Source organism: Chelonoidis abingdonii, chromosome 7 (assembly GCF_003597395.2).
Source record: "Chelonoidis abingdonii isolate Lonesome George chromosome 7, CheloAbing_2.0, whole genome shotgun sequence".
Taxonomy (NCBI): domain Eukaryota; kingdom Metazoa; phylum Chordata; order Testudines; family Testudinidae; genus Chelonoidis; species Chelonoidis abingdonii.
The window spans coordinates 98,803,041-98,823,546 of record NC_133775.1 but is presented as its reverse complement, the minus strand read 5'-3'; the positions used below and the strand labels follow the sequence as shown (position 1 = coordinate 98,823,546).

Here is a 20,506-nt window from a genome sequence, read left to right as displayed (position 1 = left end):
CTACCCCACCCACCTCAACATCATTTTTAGATCTGTATGCTGCTATTTTTTATTTGTCTCTCTCTCATTTAGGGTCTTTGCCATACTTTTTTTAAAAGGCCTGTGTGTTCTACACCTGGATCTCTGAAAGTCTGAGAATCAAAAAGCCACCTCTCTATAATGGGATCATTCTCACAGGACAAAGGAAACTTGCTATAATGGGACAGGCTATGGAGCTGAGGCCTTAATTGAGGTTTTATAAAAGTAAAAAATGTTCTATGAAACAAATGTTTTCAGGATTTGTTAAAAAAAATCCACACTAAACAATATTTTATTTGGTTGGGATTTAAATATTCCCTTGCAGCGTTTTGCAGCCCAAACATGATGATTCTGTGCTAACACATAATTTCCAAAAATGAAACTGACTATTCTGTGTCCACTGTCTAAGATAATTTAAAAGCAAAAAGGAAACTAACGTATAAATGATGAACGGCTAGACATGTTTAAAGTTCTTTCAGTTTTTACTAAGCTAAGGTGTCCCACAAAGAAAGACATTTATTAGACATACTGCTAAGCCTAACCATACCCCTTTAATTTGTTGCTTACTTTTTGGTACTGTTTCAGACTATACAGGAGATTGAGCTGGGACTTTTTTAAGACATACATCATCATCCAAGCCAACCTCTAGTTGACAGGATTTCGGAAGAAACATCTCAAGTATGGGTTATTCCATCACTGTCAACTATGAAGTTTCTTGCACCTTATTCAGAAGCATCTGGTACTGACCATTGTCAGGAGGGGGTATGCTAGACTAGATGGACCACTCACCCATCTATATTTCTGTGTTGCTCCTATTATAAACTAGAATATAACCTGTACAGTCAGCCCCAAATTCCAGATTTTTCATTAATCAGATTTGTGGGAAAATGAAAAAGTGACCTGTGAGGCTGGGAAAAGTTTATTATTTTATTTTTTTTAAAAGATATATTTTCACAAGTGCTCAGCATTGGCCTAACTCTGCTCCCACTCAAGTCAATGGGAATTTTACCTTTAACTTCAAGGCACAGAAGGGCAGATTTTCAAAGATAGTGAGGTGTCTAAAGATACAGTTAGGTGCCCAATGAGACTTTCAAAAGCGCCTAAGAAGATTAGGTGCTCAACGCCCATTGAAATCATTGAGACTTAGGGCTTGTCTACACCTGCAACGTTAAAGCGCTGCCAGCAGCCCTTTAACGTGGCTTGTGGAGTCGCTGCACTGCGCTGGGAGAGTGTGCCAAAAAACCCACCTTCACGAAGGGCATAGCTACCAGCGCTGCTGCACTGTCTACACTGGCCTGTTACAGCGCTGAAACTTGCAGTGTTCAGGGGGGTGCCTAACTTGCTTAGACACTTCTGAAAATCCCATTAGGCACCTATCTGGATCTTTAGGTGCCCAAGTAACTTTGAAAATCTGACTCTGAAAGCAGTTTCTTAAAATCTCACTCAATGTGTGAGGGGGTAAACAATGCACAGTAACAATCATGTTCTACACACTGGACAGTTCAAATATTTTTTTACATTATATTTTCTCTTTTTCTACACTCATGAAAGATGCAAAGTGCTTTAAACTAGTAAAACACTCAGCTACTATGGTGAGATGCATGGCATAAATATCTAAATAGATAACAAAGATACCAAAAATCAGTCTGAAGGTCTTAACAGGAATATACAATTTTATTTTATTTAGGACTACAGTGACCTATTTAGACATTAGTGTATTCCTTTTAATCATTCACCTCCAGTTACACTTACTTCAAACCAACTGCACCACTGAAAAGCCACCTGCTTTATCGGGCTCAAGAGAAAACCAGGCTTAAAAGCTGCTTCAGGCATGAAGATAGTAGCTACAACTCTGCTATTTCTTCAGAACATCTGCAAATCTACTTCATCTCTGCTTTTTAACTGACAGTATTTTATCCTGGTTCCCAAAAGAACCACACTAAAGGAGTATGGTTTCATACCGGTGTATAGAAGGGACTGTGCACGTACAATCTTTTTGCAATATAACCAACTATCTTTTGTGAACAAAGTTCCTGCGTAAAACCTTGAAGAGTTACCCTTAAGCTTATCACAAGATAAATCCCTGCCTATAGTATTGTGAAGATACCAGTAACACAGGTAAGTCTGGTGATACATTGCATTAAACAGGGATTATCTTATCTTCATAACTATCCCCTACAGGTTTTGTTTTTTTGTCTGTTTTTTTTTTTAATGTGTGACTGTTCTGTTTCATATAATAACAGCTCAGTCACAACTCATAGTTCTTAGCTGTTAAGTTCTTTCGCCAGGGACTGTGTCATCTTATGTTGGAACACCTAGCTCAATAGGATCTTGAATGGGGCCTTTGCATGCTACTGGAATACAAATAATAATACAATTTAGGAGTAGGCCTTCTCTATATACTGTGAAGAAAATAACTCCTCCCCTGACCCCAAGTACTAGAATAACCTGGAAGGACTCCAAATACACATATGCGAATGTGCTATTTGTCAAGCCTGTCATGTTTAGCTAAAGAAATCCCATCAAATGTTGAGACATCTCTGAGAAGGATCTTAAGCCATCATGCCAGCTCAATAGGAGGTATATTGCACTTGCACTTTATTGTAATATATGTTTGTGCAGAGAAATAATTGTGCTAGAAACCAGATAGAGTGTCATCAGGCTGTTTAAGGAATGCATAATCCTGAGTAGAGACAATCAGGCTAACTGTTTCCAAAATTCCTGTCACATCACAATAATGATCATGTGCAAAGGAGTCATATTTTTATGTCGTCAGTATCTTGAGTTTTGAGCTAAGCACACAAAGGGAGCTTGGAAAAAGCTTAGTCAGCTCTGAAGCATCTTCAGATGAATCATTGGGAGCCCATGGAGGTCATTTTGGAGGACAACCATCTCTCATAAGGGGCATTCTGCAAGACATTTTGTTACCAAGAAAGGTGAATCAATTTATAATTGGCTGTAATTAGCACTCCCACGAGCTGTTACTTTTTTTTACCTTTAACCAAGCTGCACCCAAAAAGGTGTCAGGTTTCAGAGTAATAGCCGTGTTAGTCTGTGTCAGCAAAAAGAACAGGAGTACTTGTGGCACCTTAGAGACTAACAAATTTATTTGGGCATAAGCTTTCGACATCCGATGAAGTGGTTTTGGCCCATGAAAGCTTATGCCCAAATAAATTTGTTAGTCTCTAAGGGGCCACAAATACTCCTCGTTCTTTTTCCAGAAAGGTGTGAAATTCTTTCAAGCCTGTGAAAGCACCATAGAAAACCATCTCCCTATCTGATCCTTACAAACAGAAGGCCAGATCATTGATTAGTAGCAGAGAGGAGTAAACACCAAAATTAGAAGCAATGGGACAGAAATAGCATTCTGGAAAGTAAGTACCCTTGCAAAAACAGAGAAGCTCTGTCTGCACGAGAGAATGAATCATACCACTGAAACTTCCAGTGATGGGACTGAAACACTGCTAGTTGCCACTGTGCTCACACTAACCATGGTTTGGTTTTTTTGGGGGGTGGGTGGGTACAATAATACGCAGCACTCCCTGCAAAGTCTGCAGTGACCGTGCATTGTGGATTCCTATCCCATAGTTGCCAGCAGAGCTGGCTGAAGTAGATGCATTGCAGATGAACAGCTGGTAACAGTATAGTGAACACATTTATAGTACAGCACAGTAAATGCTGGGATAATATTATATTCTATGTCTGATAATATTGAATAGCGGTTAACAGCATAACAGTAGTCATGTATTGTACTATATATGCCTTTATTGTAACAGTGATGACTATATATCTCATTTGATTTCCAGTTCTTCGGTGTTTGGCTGCAAATCCAAAATGGTTTATTGCAATATTTGGTTACAGCTGGCTACACCCCCACACTCTTTCATGTGGTCTGATGGCCAGGTTACTCCTTTTCCTCCACTAAAAGACCTTTGGGCCTGGCACTCTAGAATCTAATGGGACAAGCACCTCCCCAGCAGACAACACTGCTAGAGGATGTACGTTCACCACTCTGTATTCTTCTGTGCAGATTTGCAGAAAAATTTCCCCTTAAAATTCTGTTGTTTTCCAAATCTTGCCATTTTCAAAACTCACTATGATTCTCTCTCTTATGGTTGCTCCTTACAAACCAAAGGCGGGGCATTCTGGGGGCCAGGGACCTTCACATGGGCATAGAGGAGGTCTACACTACTGCTTAAGTAGATCTAACAAAGTTGCTCAGGGTGTGAAAAAAGACACCTCCCTGAGCGACGCAAGTTACAGCGACCTAAGCGCTGTCCACACCAGCACGATGTTGGCAGGAGACGCTCTGCCACATAGAGCGTCTTCACCAGACACTATCGCTTCTAGTGTAGACTTGCTCTTAGCTCTCACTCCCTCTGCCACATCTGTGGCATTGGTCTGCTGTGGGATCACACCGCACAGCCAGAAGCACAAAGGGAGACAAATGGTGGCTGGAAAGCAACCAGATGGTAAATTAAACATTTTGTGGACTGGAGGGAAGTGTTCAGCAGACTAGTGATTCAACATATAATTTGCTGTTAGTATACTAACTTTCCCTCTTTTGCTTTGTCTGGCATCTAGGACCTGTAAACTAATAGTATTCTTACAATCTTCCCGTGTGGTACTAATGCCCGCACAACGCCACTGGTGATCGCAATGTAGACTGCGAATGGAGACTGGCCGCCACCATTTTAACCACTGAGTCATTCTAAAAGTTAAATCATATTCTGGGCTGGTGCCATGACATAAATATCATTATGTCACAATGCAAGCAAGGTATGAGGCCAAATCTCTTCAGATTTAGCCACCCCCAAGTCTGCTGGAAAGGCTGTACAAGGTCACCAGTGGCTACCATCTTCTCTCTTTTCAGGTAAAATTAATTTCACCGCTCCTTTTAAAAAACTGCCTCTGGTTGCAAGAGTTGTCTGTCTCGTGTTTGTTCACACTAGTGACATCTGACAGATGATGGTAACAACAACTGTTTCAATTTAGAAAACCTTTTGCCTTCACACCTACAAAATTTAAGAGAATGAATTAATATGAATGTGTAAAAAAAAAAAAAACTCTCAAAATGTGGCACAGGCCCAAACTAATGGTGATGATGAGATCTTAGTATTATAAATCTTGTCTTTAAACACCTAACCCTGTTGTTCGCCATCCTGTAGCTGAGTGGTGTCTAAAATCAGCCTGTAAACTTTCCAGGCAGGGCCCTTATCTTTGCCTGTGTATCTCCAAGTGACCTAGCACACTTCTGAGTGCCGTCCGTCCAAGCAATACATAAACATTTCTGTGAACACTGTCCTTTAAATATCTGCATCACGAGTTAAAATGAAAAACAAGAGATAAGCCAACAGAAAAGGCATCTGAGCTCTCATTTTCTTTAAAAAGGTTTTATTACTCCTCCTCCTCCTCCTCCTCCACGACAAAGTTCATCTATTTTAAATGTCAGCTAAGGTTTTTTCTGTAGCACCCATCACTATACATACAACACAGAGAGCATGATTACATCTTTAACAAGATTTCTGGCTATGTTATGGTATGGTTTGGTCAGCATACATCTTTCTTCCTTATTAGTAACAATAATCTTCAGCATTTAGATAGGGCCAAATCCTAATGTGCTTATTAAGGCAACATTCTCATTGAAGTTAATAAGCGCTTACCATGAGTAAGGACATCTGAATTTAGCCCATAGTGTTTTTCCTGTTCAAAAGCCCTGTACAAACATTGACTAATTAATCCTGACAATAGCCTGCTGATGTAGGTACATATTACTCTCCCCATTTTATAGAGAGGGAGGCTGAGACACAGAGAAAATTAAATTACTTGCTCAAAGTCACACAGGATGCTTGGGACAGAGCTGGAAATAGAACTGAGACCTCCCAATGCTCCAGTCTGTGCTTTAGCTACTAAATAATGCTTCCTCTTTGTAAGATGCAGGAGAAATTAATCTCCTCTGGCCTCTCAATCTCCCCCTTAAATACTAATATACACAGGATGTAACATCGTTAAATTGTGCTAACTCCCATCTGCAGTAGTGTTTAAGCTGCATTAGTTAAAACGTGCTAGTTAACACATTTTTAAACATGGCTATTTTCTGCATCTAGACAAATCCTAGGGGACAATTTAAGCAGCCTCTTTTGCAATGCATTTATATGGCATAGGATCATGTTTTCCAACCTATGTTCACGTCATTCCTGATCTAGAGTGTAAACCAGGGGTCAGTAACCTTTCAGAAGAGGTGTGCCGAGTCTTCATTTATTCGATCTAATTTAATGTTTCGCATGTCAGTAATACATTTTAACGTTTTTAGAAGGGCTCTTTCTATAAGTCTATAATATATAACTAAACTATTGTTGCATGTAAAGTAAATATGGTTTTTAAAATGTTTAAGAAGCTTCATTTAAAATTAAATTAAAATGCAAAGCCCTCCGGACAGGTGTCCAGGACCCAGGCAGTGTGAGCGCCACTGAAAATCAGCTCATGTGCTGCCTTTGGCGCCCGTGCCATAGGTTGCTTACCCCTGCTAAACTCTACTTCAGGGATGAAGTCCTGCATCTATGATGTCAATGAGAGCTTTGCCACTGACTTCAGTGGGGCCAGTATTTCACCCCAGATGTTTAACAAACCGTAATATATGCAGAATTATCCTCCCCCTAAGAAAATGTCCACTTGAATTGATTCACCGACACATCTCTAAACAACATATTTTAAACTGAATAGGAATCAACATGTATTAGCCATGCTGTAGTAGGTTTTGATATTAGGCCCTATGATTTCAGAAGAGTTTTCAGCAGGTAGTGATGGGAGGGGTAGGTGTAAGAGAAATGACCAGCGCTTCCTTTTGCAGTTAAGTCTGGTGCTCCTCACAGAATTTTGGAAAGGAATACACGGCTGGGAAAATAAATTCAGACGTGACACGTCTGCTATATGATCCAGATTAGCATCATCATTAAGTACATTTCTGCTTACATATTAAATTTTAATACTAAATCTGCTACAAAAGGACTATAATTTAACTTGTGACATATGAGTCATAAGTATTCCACGGAAAACAACTTTACTGTGTGGTATGTTACACCCCAGGCACAACTCTTTTAAATTAGCTATCCCTAATTTACTTAACCTGGATTTCCCAAATACAGCAATGAGATCCAGTGATCATTTGATTTTTTTTCTTAAATTTAATATATAGGTTCGTTGTTAACTGAACTTGTGTATATCTCTGTTCTCATCCTCTGCATCCTAATCTGCATTGGCTACAATGACATCTGCTGGCAAGTATAAAGCCACGCAACTCTACCAAATATTTCTATCCATTAATCTCCTAGGAGAACTGGACAGCGATTCCTGTACCTCTGTTTCAGTTCAGTACAGTGCAGATCCATAGATCTCAAAACCAAAAAAGTTACACTAAAATCAGAGAGCCAAAGTTCAAAGGGACCTATTTCCCCCACCCCAAAGAACTCTGCAGAATACAGTGAGGCACTGAAACCCTTTGACAGTGGTTTCTTTAAAAAAGTCTATTTAGTTTTTTTCAAAAGTGTGTGCGTGTGTGTGTGTATATCACAGTAATGGAAGAGTCATATCAGCCTAATTATAATTTACTAGACCACTGCAAATTCCATTGTATATAGAAGCATTTCCAAAGGCAGATAACCTCATCTGTGTCTTTGGCTGCCTAAGATGCAAATCCTTTGGTGTAAAACAACTAGAGAAGTGCAACTGCACGCACAAATCCTTTAAATTTTGATTCTTAAAAGACCTCTGAATCTATACAAGTTTTATTCCCCCTGCACCTGGGGAGGTCCTTGGGCAGACACCCTGCACCAATATGGAGTTGCACTGAAGTCTCCATTGCAAGAACTTTGGATACAATTTTCAAAAGCACCTAAGTGACTTAGGAGACTCATGGCTTAGCTACATGAATATTCAGTTTGCGGAAAGCTGAGATGTGAAACCCATTTCAAAGCGGACTAGATTCAAGCTCATTAACCAACTGTCAATACGCATCAGCAGGGTGCACATGGATAGTGAGTGCTGTAGCAGGCTGGAGTGAGGTAGATTCACAACCCAAACTAAATTTTGCATGTCGAGACGCTCTAAGTCCTGTTTTCAAAAGTGAATGAGGCACTGAGAGCCAGAGTTTTGACGGTATTTAGGATTTTCAGAAGTGCCTAGACATACTGAAATCAATGGGAGTTAGGTAACTAGGCACTTTGGAAAATCCCACTAGCTGTTTAAGAGCATGTAAAGGGCTCCAACCGCAGCGCTTTCACATGGCTTGTGTAGTTGCAGCACCAGCTCTAAAAACTCCACCTCCACGAGGGGAATAGCTCCCAGTGCTGGGAGTGCGGTTCCCAGAGTTCATGCCCTGTCTACGCTGACACTTTACAGCGCTGAAACTTGCGGCGCTCAGGGGGTGTTTTTTCACACTCGAGCAGGAAAGTTGCAATGCTGTAAAGTGATAGTGTAGGCAAGGCCTAAAAGTCTTTACAAATCTGGCTCCTAGGAACCTAAATCTGATTGAAAGTCAATTATCTTTCTGCTAGTACTAAAGTGTCAGCTTAAAATTCATTTTCCCACCAGCATTCGTGCTAGCAAAACTTTATTGCACCAATGTTTAAAAGAAAACAAAAGGTTATGAGGAGAGCTGAAGCCAATTCATTAAAAAAAAAAACAATGAATATTGTAGTTGCCAACTTAAAAAGAAATGTGTCAGGGACAATTCTCTAAATAAACCAGTAGTCTGGGATCTAGGGAAGGGTCATGTTTGCATACTGGCCTCTTGCTGTGAACCGCTGAGAGGCAGCTGGTTATGGTGCTGCAACATGGTCCCTGGACATAGATTATGGCATCATTACCTGTGATGAGCTTTAAAAGCCCAGGATTGTCCATGCCAAACCCAGACTGTTTTCACCTGTGGATTATACCTGGGAAAGTTTTGGCAGCATTCACTGTCACTAGGTATTTTGCCTGTCAAAGGTAAAAGGGAAGACTTTCTAAAATAAGATACTTCAACAAAATTGTTTTAAAAAAAATTAATACAGACTTTAGTGTAAAGTGAGAGAAATTGAGTCTGATACCACAACCACCCGACAATCTCCACTGGAGAAATATTTCCTTTTGCCACCTATTGTCTCAAATTCCTTAAATGTGTCACCTCTTGTCTCCTGTGAAACTGCAGAAAGTTAGATCAACAAATCCTGGGCAAACAGCCTCCAGATTGTAATGTAAGGGAGCTGCAAGCAGAGTTCTCTCACAAAAAGCTCCTCAAACATGGAATTCATTCCACCCACTGGGTGACAGACCCAAGGTCTGTTGATTTTCAGGGCCTGCTGAGGCAGTAAACTGTGTCGGTGGGTGCGATCAGGGTGGATATTGGACTAGTGGGAGGACAAGGGTTGCTCATTTTGTTATGTACTTTAAAAAAATATGTCTACATGCGTCTTGCGGTTTGAAGAGGTGCATTTTTAAAAATCTAAAGAAATAAAAAATTAATTAATTAAATGGTAGCCAACAGACTGCACAGCTAACATTTTCTCACATAGGTTGGAGCTTGGATTAAAGTTAGATAGCTTATCTTCAAGATGGATTCTGATGCTTCATTACTTACTACTTTAGGAATTAGGATGCCTCCAGAAGACATGCATTAATAGATTCCACGGGTATACGCCATGACTGGAACACTTAAGTGTGTGACTTCGGCATACAAAAAAGACCAACTGCAAGCTCAGTTAATCAAGCCTGCATTTCTCAGCCTACATCTTCCAGCAGTTATAAAAAGATTCATGGCAAGACAAGACTATGATGGAGACAAATTTATCTGCCTCATCAGTGGCACACAACCTTAAGAGTACAAAGGGCTTCATAGGCAACTTGCCAGGAGCCTGTGGCTGCAACTAGTTTGCATATACATTTAAAGAGTATTTTAATAAGCATTAAATGCATCTGATTTTTTTTACTTATAGATTACAGTAGGTGTATACAGCATTTCACAAAGCATGCAGAAAGAAAAAATACAGCTGGAAGCCTGAAGTGGAAGGAGTATCAATAGGAAAACGATCATTGTTTTTCAGAACTAACTTCTCGATGTATGACTTTATCACTGAGGTGTCCGCAGGCATAATGGGATGCAGGTTTGAACCTGTGAAATGACCTCAATCTTTTGAAAGGCTTAATGTCAAATCAGAAAAGATGTGCCCTAAAATGCAAGTTCATTTGTCATTCAGCCACTATTTTCAGAAATAGATCTTCATGAAACTTTAATCGGGGTGGATTGGAGTACAGGCAAGTTATTCAATTCTAGGTGAACTTTGGCCTTAAGTTTCTTTGGGGTCATCTGAAAGTGGGACTGCATACAATTCGATCCCTTTTTTTTGCCCTTCTGAAAATATTTGAACTGTTGATCAAATGAATGCCGAAACTATTTTATTCATGCAGAATAGGGGTAACACTCACATATCTTGAACATTTGTTGGCAAGCTGCGAAGTAGGAAAGGTCCTTCTGTTGCATATGTATACCTCCATGAAAAAAAGCATCAGGTTTATTTGCAAGCAAGATCAGAAAATTGCTGATTCTTGTGATGGAGTTGGAGATTGAACTACTTTTAATGTGCAACGCAGCACCCAGCCAAAATACAAAGATCCAAAGAGCAAAACGGCTATCTTTAGGGCTATCAATAGATCCTGCACACTCCCTATTAAAATGCCTTGATCTCTTCTGAAAGTCAATAGAACTTACTAAAGCTTTCCCTCTGCTATACTACTGAACCTCAAAGCTGTACATCAGCTCACCCTATTCACTTTTGGAAAAGATTCTGGTCAAGTGGTTTAATGAAGTTCACAGTAGTGGTGACAATACATATTTGTCAATGAAACCTAGATTTTTCCAAGAAAGGCTTTTTTGATAGATGCTGAAATAGCACCAAAGTTTCTTTCATAAATCCCAAAACAAAATCAGACAATGAAAAGGAACACCCTGCTGATTTGTACTCCAACCATAGAAAGAGCATCCTCTGTTGTGATGCTAGCAGGTTTAGATAGACCCATATCCAGAAAATGCACAATCCGTCAGAGCAAATCCTTGGGAAGGTCAGATACTTTTATTTGAGCTTGAATTGAAGCTAGACCAACTTTAAGAAGGGTTGAAAGGAAAGGAATCCACATGCAGAAATATACTCAGCCAGTATCTGATTGCAGCTGCAGTGGTATCTTAGGCGGAAAAAGGCTTGCTCTAATGTAGTCAGAACCCTAATAATTTATGCTTTTATACCACAGGTCAAAACCAACAACCTAAGTTTCATCCAAAAATCAATTGTGTCAACTGTGGAATATCTTTTTTCCTGCATTAAAATACTTTTCAACAAGCAGGCAGTCATATTCAGCACCACGTGCAATTTCCAAATGGTCTCAACCTATAGCCCTATATCGAGCACATTGCAATAACCACTCTGGAGGTTACAAAGGAATGGATTATTGTGGTAAATTCCATGTCTGAGAGAGAAAGTAACACAATTACTGCCATCTGAAAACTAATGCTCTCTTTCCACTGCTGATAACTGACCATCCAGAAGCAACTGAAGTGAAAGGTTCCATGTTCTATTGGCAATACCCTGAGCTCACGAAAAGCATGTTTGTGTGCGAGAGAGGGAGAGGCTGAATACATTTCACTTAAGGTTTATACATTAATATGTGAAACCCACAGCCCATTCTGAACTTTATAGGCTGTGTGTATCCAATTCTAAAGTTAGCCCAGAAAGAATCGGAAATGAATGCAGTTCTGAATACTGGGGGAAGTTATCTGACCCCTATGTCTCAAACACAGTCATAAAGTGAATCCAGAAGATCTCATTGGCACGATGTCTGTTGGGTTTCCCTCTCTTCTGATGCAGATGGAATCTCCAATATCAACCAGAAACTTTCAATCTCGAGTGATTATTCTTAGACTTGGGCAGTCATAATTTTATCCCTGACAACGAGTAACAGATATTTTAGAATGAATAGTATTTGTTTAGAATGAATTTATGTTCTGCACATCCCTTCACTGCAGGCCTCAGCCTCTCTGCACTCTGCAGTTCTGCTCCCTGGGGCCTGATCGACTGTAGTGCAGAAGGTGTTTGAAGGTAGCAAAGTCATGGGTTACCAGGTGCATAGTGTGACCTGTGTACACCTTCTAACTGGTGTAGGAGAGCCACACACAGGGCTGGTGCAACCATTTAGGCAAACTAGGTGGCTGCATAGGGCGCCTAGAGGTTGGAGGCGCCTAAAGGTCCCCTCAGGTGAGGAGGTGGAGTGGAGGTGAGCTGGGTGGGGGCCTGTGGGGAGGGCTACCTGCTGTAATGGGGGGGCGCACAGCGGAACAGCTCCCCGCCCCAGCTTAGCTCCACTCTGGCCTGGTCTACACTATGCGTTTAAATTGATTTAAAGAGCGTTAAATTGATTTAACGCTGTACCCGTCCACACTACAACGCTCTTTATATCGATATAAAGGGCTCTTTAAATCGATTTCTGTACTCCACCCCGACGAGAGGGTAGCGCTAAATTCGATATTAACATATCGGATTACGGTTAGTGTGAGGAAATCGACGTATTGGCCTCCGAGCGTACCCAGTGCCCACTGACCGCTCTGGACAGCAATCTAACTCGATGCAGCGGGCAGTACAACAGGAAAAGCCCCGCGAACTTCTGAATTACATTTCCTGTTGCCCAGCGTGAGCTCTGTCAGCAGGGGGCGATGCAGTCTCAAATCCATAAAGCTCCGCATGACCATACGGGAGATACTAGATCTGATCGCTGTATGAGAGACAAATCTGTTGTATCAGAGCTCTGTTACAGAACACAATGCCAAAGCATTCAAAAAAATCTCCAGGATACACAGCGCTCATGACAAGCGTAACGGAAGCCAGGACTCAAATGGACGCTCATGGATGGAGGGTACTGAGATCCAGCTATCCACAGTCCAAGCAGTCTTTGAAAAAGTATTTGCTCTTCTAGCTCCAGTGCCTGTAGGTTCACAACACATTGTCCGGCGTGTTCAGGGTATAGCTCGCCAATTTCAGTCCCTCCCCCCGCCACGTGAAAGAAAAGGAGAAGAATCATTTCTTGACTACTTTCAATGTCACCCTCTGTGTACTGAATGCTGCTGGTAGACGCGATGCTGCAGCAGTGAAGAGCAGTATCCGCTCCTCTCCCTCTCCCCTCTCCGTGGTGACGGTGCAATAGAACTAGTAACCGTCCTCATGAATATCTAACATGTTTACATCGAGGCCAACATTTGCTGGTTACTCCAGTAGATAGGAGTACTGGAGAACCAGTACTGGAGACGGCTAATAACCAGCTCATCATAGCAACTGGGCTTCAGCCTCCTCCATTCCTGTGTAAAGCAAAGATTCTGTACTGCCGACTGTCATAGCAGCAGCATGCTGGGCTCCTCCCCCACACCGCTTAATGTCCTGCCTGGACTATCATCCGCCGGAGGCTGCCTCCCCCTCATTTTATGTCACTAAACACTCAGTGTTCTTATTCCTGCATTCTTTATACTCTGACACAAATGGGCAGGACACTGCCACGGTAGCCAGGAAGTTGGGGAGGAGGGAAGCACGGGTAGGGTGTTGCAGGGCACCCTGTGAATACTGACACGGAGCAGCTGTGCTCTTATACATGGTCTCTAATAACTGCCCTTATTCTAGGCAGGACTGACTCTATTTTTAGAAACATAAGGGAGGGATTGACTCAGTCCCAAGTGATCAATTCCCAATTTTGCTTTGCGTTGCGCCCCGGCCGATTTCAGCCAGGGCACTCTGATAGCAGCGACAGTACAGAGAGGAGAGATAAACCGTCATCTCATTGCCAGTTTCTCGGCAGTAGATGTACAGACGACCGGTAACCATCTCTGCTATCATTGGCAAAAGCAAGTGAATGCTGCGGTGTAGCGCTGGGTATCGCCACTCTGTCACGGCATCCAGTACACATACGGTGCTGGAAAAAAAAAACTGATACGGCTCCATGGTTGCGCTGCTATGGCGTCTGCCAGGCAATCCAGGGAAAACGGTGCGAAATGATTGTCAGCTGATGTTTTCCCGGAGGAAGGAATGACTGACGACATTTACCAGAACCACTCACGACAATAATGATTCAACCAGATTCCACGGCGGGGAGACTGCGGACTATGGATAGCTACGGAAGACTACCACAATGCAACGCTTCAGAAATCGACGTTAGCCTCGGACAAGGACGCCACAACGCTGAATAACTGTGCCTAGTATGGCCGCATGAAATTGAATTTATATATCAGTTTTATAAACTGATTTTAGCTAATCGATATTATCCGTGTGGTAGACGTGCTCTGGCTCCTCCGCTGACACACAGCCCAGGCTAAGTCTCCTCCAATCAGCGCACCCTGGCGGGAGGAGAATTAAAGCGCGCCGGCGTGCTCAGTGGAGGAGGCGGAGCAGAGTGGCTGGAGCGGGCTACCCAGGGAGGGTTAGCTTCCGCGGGGGAGGTCTCCCAGCAGAGGGTAGCTGCATGTGCGGGGGAGAGGGGGAGTCTCCCCAGGCAGGGTAGCTGCCATGGCAGGTGGGGGGTCTCCCCGGCAGGGTTAGCTGCCGTGCGGGGAGGGAAGTCTCCTCAGGCGGGTTAGCTTTTGCCGTGAGACATTGGGGAGGGGGGGGGGGAACAGAGGAGTTCTTCCCTGGGGGGGTTAGTTGCCTGTGAGTGACGGGTGAGAGGGGTTAGCTGTTGCGGTGGGGGGGGGTATCTCCTGCGGGGGGGCTTCCCAGGTGGAGGACTGAGTTAGCTGCCGTAGGGGGGGGCAGGGTTAGCTGGGTGGGGGGTGCAAGGTGGAAGTTTTGCCTAGGGTGCGAAACTTCCTTGCACCGGCCCTGGCCACACACATGCCCTTCTCATGCTGGGGAACGTAGTGCCAGCGGGGTACTATGCTCAAGTATATAACCTTGCACTCAGGGGGATGCAAGGACTGCATTTATGCTTCATCCCTGAACAAGAGCCCGTGCAGGAGTTTAGTCTCCTGAGGACTGTAATACTTTGGTCTAATCCTGGTATTGGGCTTGGTATGGATGTGGCTGGGTAGTATTTAGTGGCCTGTGATATACAGGAGGTCAGACTGGACGATCTGGCTTTCCGGTCTAGCCTTAAACTCTATGGCTCTACATAAAAGACTTAAGCCTTGTCTACACATGGATTTTGTACCAATATAACTATTTTAATAAGGGGTGTGATTTATTTATTTATTTTTTTTACTGATATGGTTGTGGATGCAGTTATAATGGTATAAGAGTGCTTATATCAGTAGAACTTACTCCTCTTATACTGGTATCGCTATGGCAATAAGCAATACCTGTATAAGCACTTTTATACTGGTGTAACTGCATCTACACTAGTGAGGCTGTACCACTTGACCGGTACTTTTGTGTGTAGACAAGGCCTTATCTGTTCAAATGTATTTAATTAGGTGATACGAGGCAGATTTTCCTTACAAACTCTGTCAAGTTGCCACCAATTCCTATTCACTAGCAACAGTAACTGGCCCGCAAGCTGAAATAGTACATATTAGGAAGTTACCTGAGAGGAGCTGTGTGTGTGCTTGGGGGGTTAATTTTAGTTTCATGCCTGAAGTTACTTACTCTTCGATAGTGGTCTCCTCTCACTGCAATTTATTTGTAGTGTAGCTCAAGTGAAAAACACTACATCTCTATTTTCCATGGTAAACCACAATGGGTTTAAATTCACATCACTGTATTTGCAAACAAGCAGCTCCTGCATGCAGAGAAATCCTAGTTTCATTTCAAACCCTAACCCCCTGAACTGTCTTATGTCAAAGCACTTTCAAAAACAAGAAAGTTAAATTCTCAACCACAAGCAAAAAACCTCAGAGCTGGCCCCATTGTGTCCTGTGCAGCACTAGCAAAATTGCAGCTTGAATTTTGGTTTATTTTTCTGGGCCAAACACCTGGTCTGTCTGGGTTGGTTAAGACCAGATTCTGCGTACAACTACCCCTGCACTCTCCGAATCCTTTCCCCAGCATCTCTGTCTGAGATGGATTCAGCAGTACTGTCAGGTACTAGACTAATGAATACCAATCCTCTCCCCAGCTCCACGGCCTGCATCTAAACACTGCTGGCTTGGTGTATAAAGGATCACTCCCATTCACCATCCAACATGCACCAAGAAATCTAGCAGTTTGGATCTTTCAGATTTTAGGGATCAGACCCTAGTCCAGGGGTCTCAGACATGTGGCCTGTGGGTCGCATGTGGCCCACAGAGTTATTTTCTGCAGCCTGCCAAACTCCCCCCCCCCGCCGCCCCTCCACAGCGCACCGCATCTCCGCTCCTCTGCTTACTTCCAGGCACTTTCTGCCACCGAACAGCTGTTTGGCAGTGCTTAGTGCTTTCCAGGAGGGAGGAGGGAAGAGTGGAAGAAGAGCGGGGCAGGGGAGGGGGTTGGGGTGGGGACTTTGTGGAAGGGATTGGAATAGGCAGGGAAGGGACAGGGCCTCATGGAAGGGGTGGAGTGGGGGCGGGGCCAGGGCAGCAGGGGTGTGTATCAGTGATGCGGCAGGCCTTCGTGGTGATTTGAGTTGAGATCTCTGTCCTAGCCCCAGAGCTCCATTCACTTTGTGATATTATGGTGGTTCAAAGGCAAGTTCCTAAGTCATATGGCTCCTAATCAGGCTTTTCACGTCTCTCCTTTATTAGGAAAGTGGCTATGGGATGGGAAGCAGCAGAAGGGCTCAAAGGGCTCCTCTGATAGAACAGTGGATGTTATTCCATGTTTTATATTGTCTCCTTGTCCGCTGGTGGATAAAATAGAAGCAGTGGAGTGGGAGAAAGAAAATAAAGCCATTGTTTGAGTGGCCAGATATTCTTATTTGCATTCTCTGCCTAAGAAAGTTGCACCGTTTAATCTGGCTTGCCTACATTCTTTGTAGACACAGTAATCTTTCTTTAAAAAGAGTCTATGGCTGTCTCAGCACCATCATTACTCCCTACTACAAATGACAATTTACTGCCACAAGCAGTGAGATAGACAAGACTTAAAAAAATCAGACTTGGCAACTGATCTCTACCCCAGGAGATGAAAAGAGATTTTTTTTTTTGCTACTTTAGTTTCCTCCGGTGGAGATTTAATAAAAATGGGGTCACCTGAACTACCTGAGAGTCCCCAGTCCATCCCAGAGTGGTTAGATGTTTGGCTGCATCCATGTGTTCTTCCTGTGTGCTGCCCCAGCTCTGCGCTGACAGCCACCATAGCAGATCTCAAGCGAACTGCCCAATGACCTCAAGCTCTGTTAAGGTCCGAAGGCACTAGGCCAAGTTTATTATCAACAAAGCACGGTAATAGTACCTGGCAGACTCTAAAAGGATACTAAGATGTGTATACCCGTGACAATGGGGATGGAGCTCAGTGAACGGTAGGACTTTCCATTATTCCTTTGGCTGGACAAAAAGATACTCTCTCTGATGTACATCTTTATACCCGGATACAAACAAGTTATGTACAGCCTCTGACATAGTTAGTTACTGCCCCCTGACGTGTTTAGTTATTATCCATCACCTTGTACTTGTTGGTTTGATTAAAACATCTCTATTACAGACTGTCATCCTGACCTTATCTTTTAGGAGGGGTCAGTGTGTTCCTGTTATCCTTGGGGAATGTTTTTTGTACCATCCTGGATATTGAGATGTTCTAGTATCATTTGATATCAGGATGTGTTTGCGGGAGTACTCTGTGCCTATCACTTCTTAGGAATGTGTATTTTGGCAATATCAGCCCTGTTCTTGCCTGATTCTGTGAGCAGGTCCTGCCTCACACCAGGCATCTAATACAAGGGCTTATGTCTTATGCTCTCTTCCTACTACACCCAGTATCACTTCTTTCCACTCAGCACTCCAGGGAATTCCAGAGGCAGTGTCCAGTGATCTGGAGGTAAGATGGGTTGGCAAAATACCAGTCCTTACCATTAGCTTCCAAACACCGCCCTATGGAGTTCCAATGTGTAATATGCATCATGCAGGGTTTACTCATGCATTACTCAGGAGTAGAAGAGTAAGGAAATATAAAACAAATGGGTTTTGTTCACATAAACTCGTTGCTGAGACTATTAGCTAGATTGAAGAGGAAAATTACTATTTAGTTATTTTGTATGATGGAAACCATATGTTAAGAGGAATAAATAATGGCTTGGTTTAAACCAGGGTTCCCCCATTTTTTTTTTAAACTATGGGCTTCTCTTAACTAGACAGATTGTCTCCAGGACACTTCCACTCCCACTTGTGATTGTGAAGAACACCTGCCAAGCTACCAGTTTCTCCTCTCCACACATTGCTGAGCTCTCTGGACATTCCTTTCCCCACTGGTGGCTGACCGCTCCAGTCCTATTAGTGGCCCCAGTCCTTAAGGAAAGACCCTGTTACCTCTCCTCTTCTTAGGTAGAGGAGGAGGCTGGTAGAGGCAGCAAGACTGGCTTCTCCTTATTTCCAGCTGCTTTTATAGGCTTCCACACTCTTCTTTGCAATGAACAACCTAGAGATCTGTAGAAGCAACTGTCAGAGAGCAAAGATCATGTGATCTGGCAGCTCCTGGACCATCAGTCAGTACTCTGGCTATCACCAATCGTCCACAGACCACAGTTTGGGAACCACTGGCTTAAACAGTAAATGTAGAAGCAACTGAAGTTGATGTTCTGTTATTTCTCAGTGTTCTCCCTACTGGATGTTCACAGAAATTTACATACCTTGTTGAAGGCTGCAATGGGTAGATATATTGCAATGCCAGTAATGTTAAATGGAACATGATGATGCACAATAAACATTCTGAACATAAATCCTAGAGTCATTTTTGTTGCACGTGGTTGTTATAATCTTCCGTGTATTGGCTTGCTTGGCTTATCAGAGCGCTTTCCATAAAACTGTTCATGAACACATATACTGAACCTATGCTATGGTACAAGATGCACGAATGGTCTTCAACTGTACAAAGTGCCATAGTTTTTACAAGATGAAATTATTAAACAGTAACTTTATAGTTGAATTTCTGAAAGAAAATGATTTAATAATTTTAAATCTCCTTTTAGTTCAGATGGACATTATGAATCTCACATTAAATGTGGGTTCATCTCCAAATAGCACATTTCACATTTAAAGTGTGGGTTTGATAAGTGGCTTTACAAAAATAGCCATGAGGGGTTCCGTGTTTATTGCCGCTCAGTGATTTCAATACACATTTGCCAAGTTTACAAATAAAATTATAGTTTTTCTATATGCCCATTCTGAAAACTCGTCCTGAGATCTGAAAGCCAAGCTGGGTTCTTTCCTTGCACATCACCACCAATTCTAAAGATTATATATGCCAGATTCTACTTTAACACACTGTCCCCCAGCCCTATCATCTTCAAATTATGCCCCAGTTACCCTGTTCAACCCAGCAATTTTGCATTTTAAATCCAACCTCACTTGAGGGCTGAAAAACTCGTAGGATTTGCATTGGCCCAGAGAGACATTTGCTTCAAGGTTGTCAGTTTGAATCCAGCCCAGATCAGTAGTGACTGAAAGTTGTTTTAATCTGAGAGCTGTTTGATGGCCTTTGAAAGATGAATCCAGCTTCCAATATCCACTCCACAAAAACACAGCACCACAGTTGTCTCAACAGAGAGGCAAATGATAGTTAATTTCATGCCCATTCAATCTTCCCATCTCTAGGCAGAAAATAAAAAGACTACAGTCCGCAGTGCTCTTAATGCAACCCCTTTCAATATCTTTAGCAACAACCCTAAACATCTTTATCATTGCACAGTAACTCTACAGTTTGGAACAATTAGCAAAGAATATCATACCCAGATGAAAATGCAGGGAAGGTTTAGAGAGATTGAATATAATTATCTGAATTAGAATCTGACCAGGACATTCAGATTTACACTCATGTTTTACGAAGATCAGTTTGCATATAAAAATATTCTGCAGAATACTGTCTTTGGGTACCACTACAAGCCATTATAAGGAGACTACAAATCTGTGCTTTGAAAACCAAATTGATGATTAAATAAATAAGTGCAAAGGACTATATTGTCATGATCACCACCAATTAATATAACACCACACCCTGTGCTACAACAGTTTTATCATTTGGGACATCTGCCCTCACTCACATTGCCACTAATACATGTAACACCTACAGAATGTTTAAAAAAAATACTGACCACAATGTACATTTCCAGAGAAAAAGAATGCTTTGTAAAATGTATGCTATAGTGAGGAAGGGAGTGTGTGCGTGTGTAGAATATGGAACCAAAAATTAATGCAACTCCTCCTGCTCCCCCCAGATTGGTTATCAACAAATAGATTTTGATAAAATTACATGCAGGTACATCATAAAAAGTACATGATAAAAAAGAGTTTGGATGAGGTAAATATCTTAAAGTCTGAATACACCAGCTACACAAACACCTACAAGTCTCTGATCTTTCCTTC

The 20,506-nt window shown here is 42.3% G+C and overlaps 1 protein-coding gene and 1 long non-coding RNA gene across 10 annotated transcripts in view; one reads left to right on the top strand and one right to left on the bottom strand.

The window, feature by feature from the left end:
• The window catches only part of TCF7 (transcription factor 7), a 115,154-nt gene that overhangs the window by 60,278 nt on the left and 34,370 nt on the right, over positions 1–20,506 (bottom strand). The window lies entirely within an intron of this gene.
• On the top strand, positions 508–18,850 carry LOC142047124 (uncharacterized). Its single transcript, XR_012656305.1, has 3 exons — positions 508–696; positions 1,706–2,136; positions 18,280–18,850. It is a non-coding gene; the product is annotated as an uncharacterized LOC142047124 (long non-coding RNA).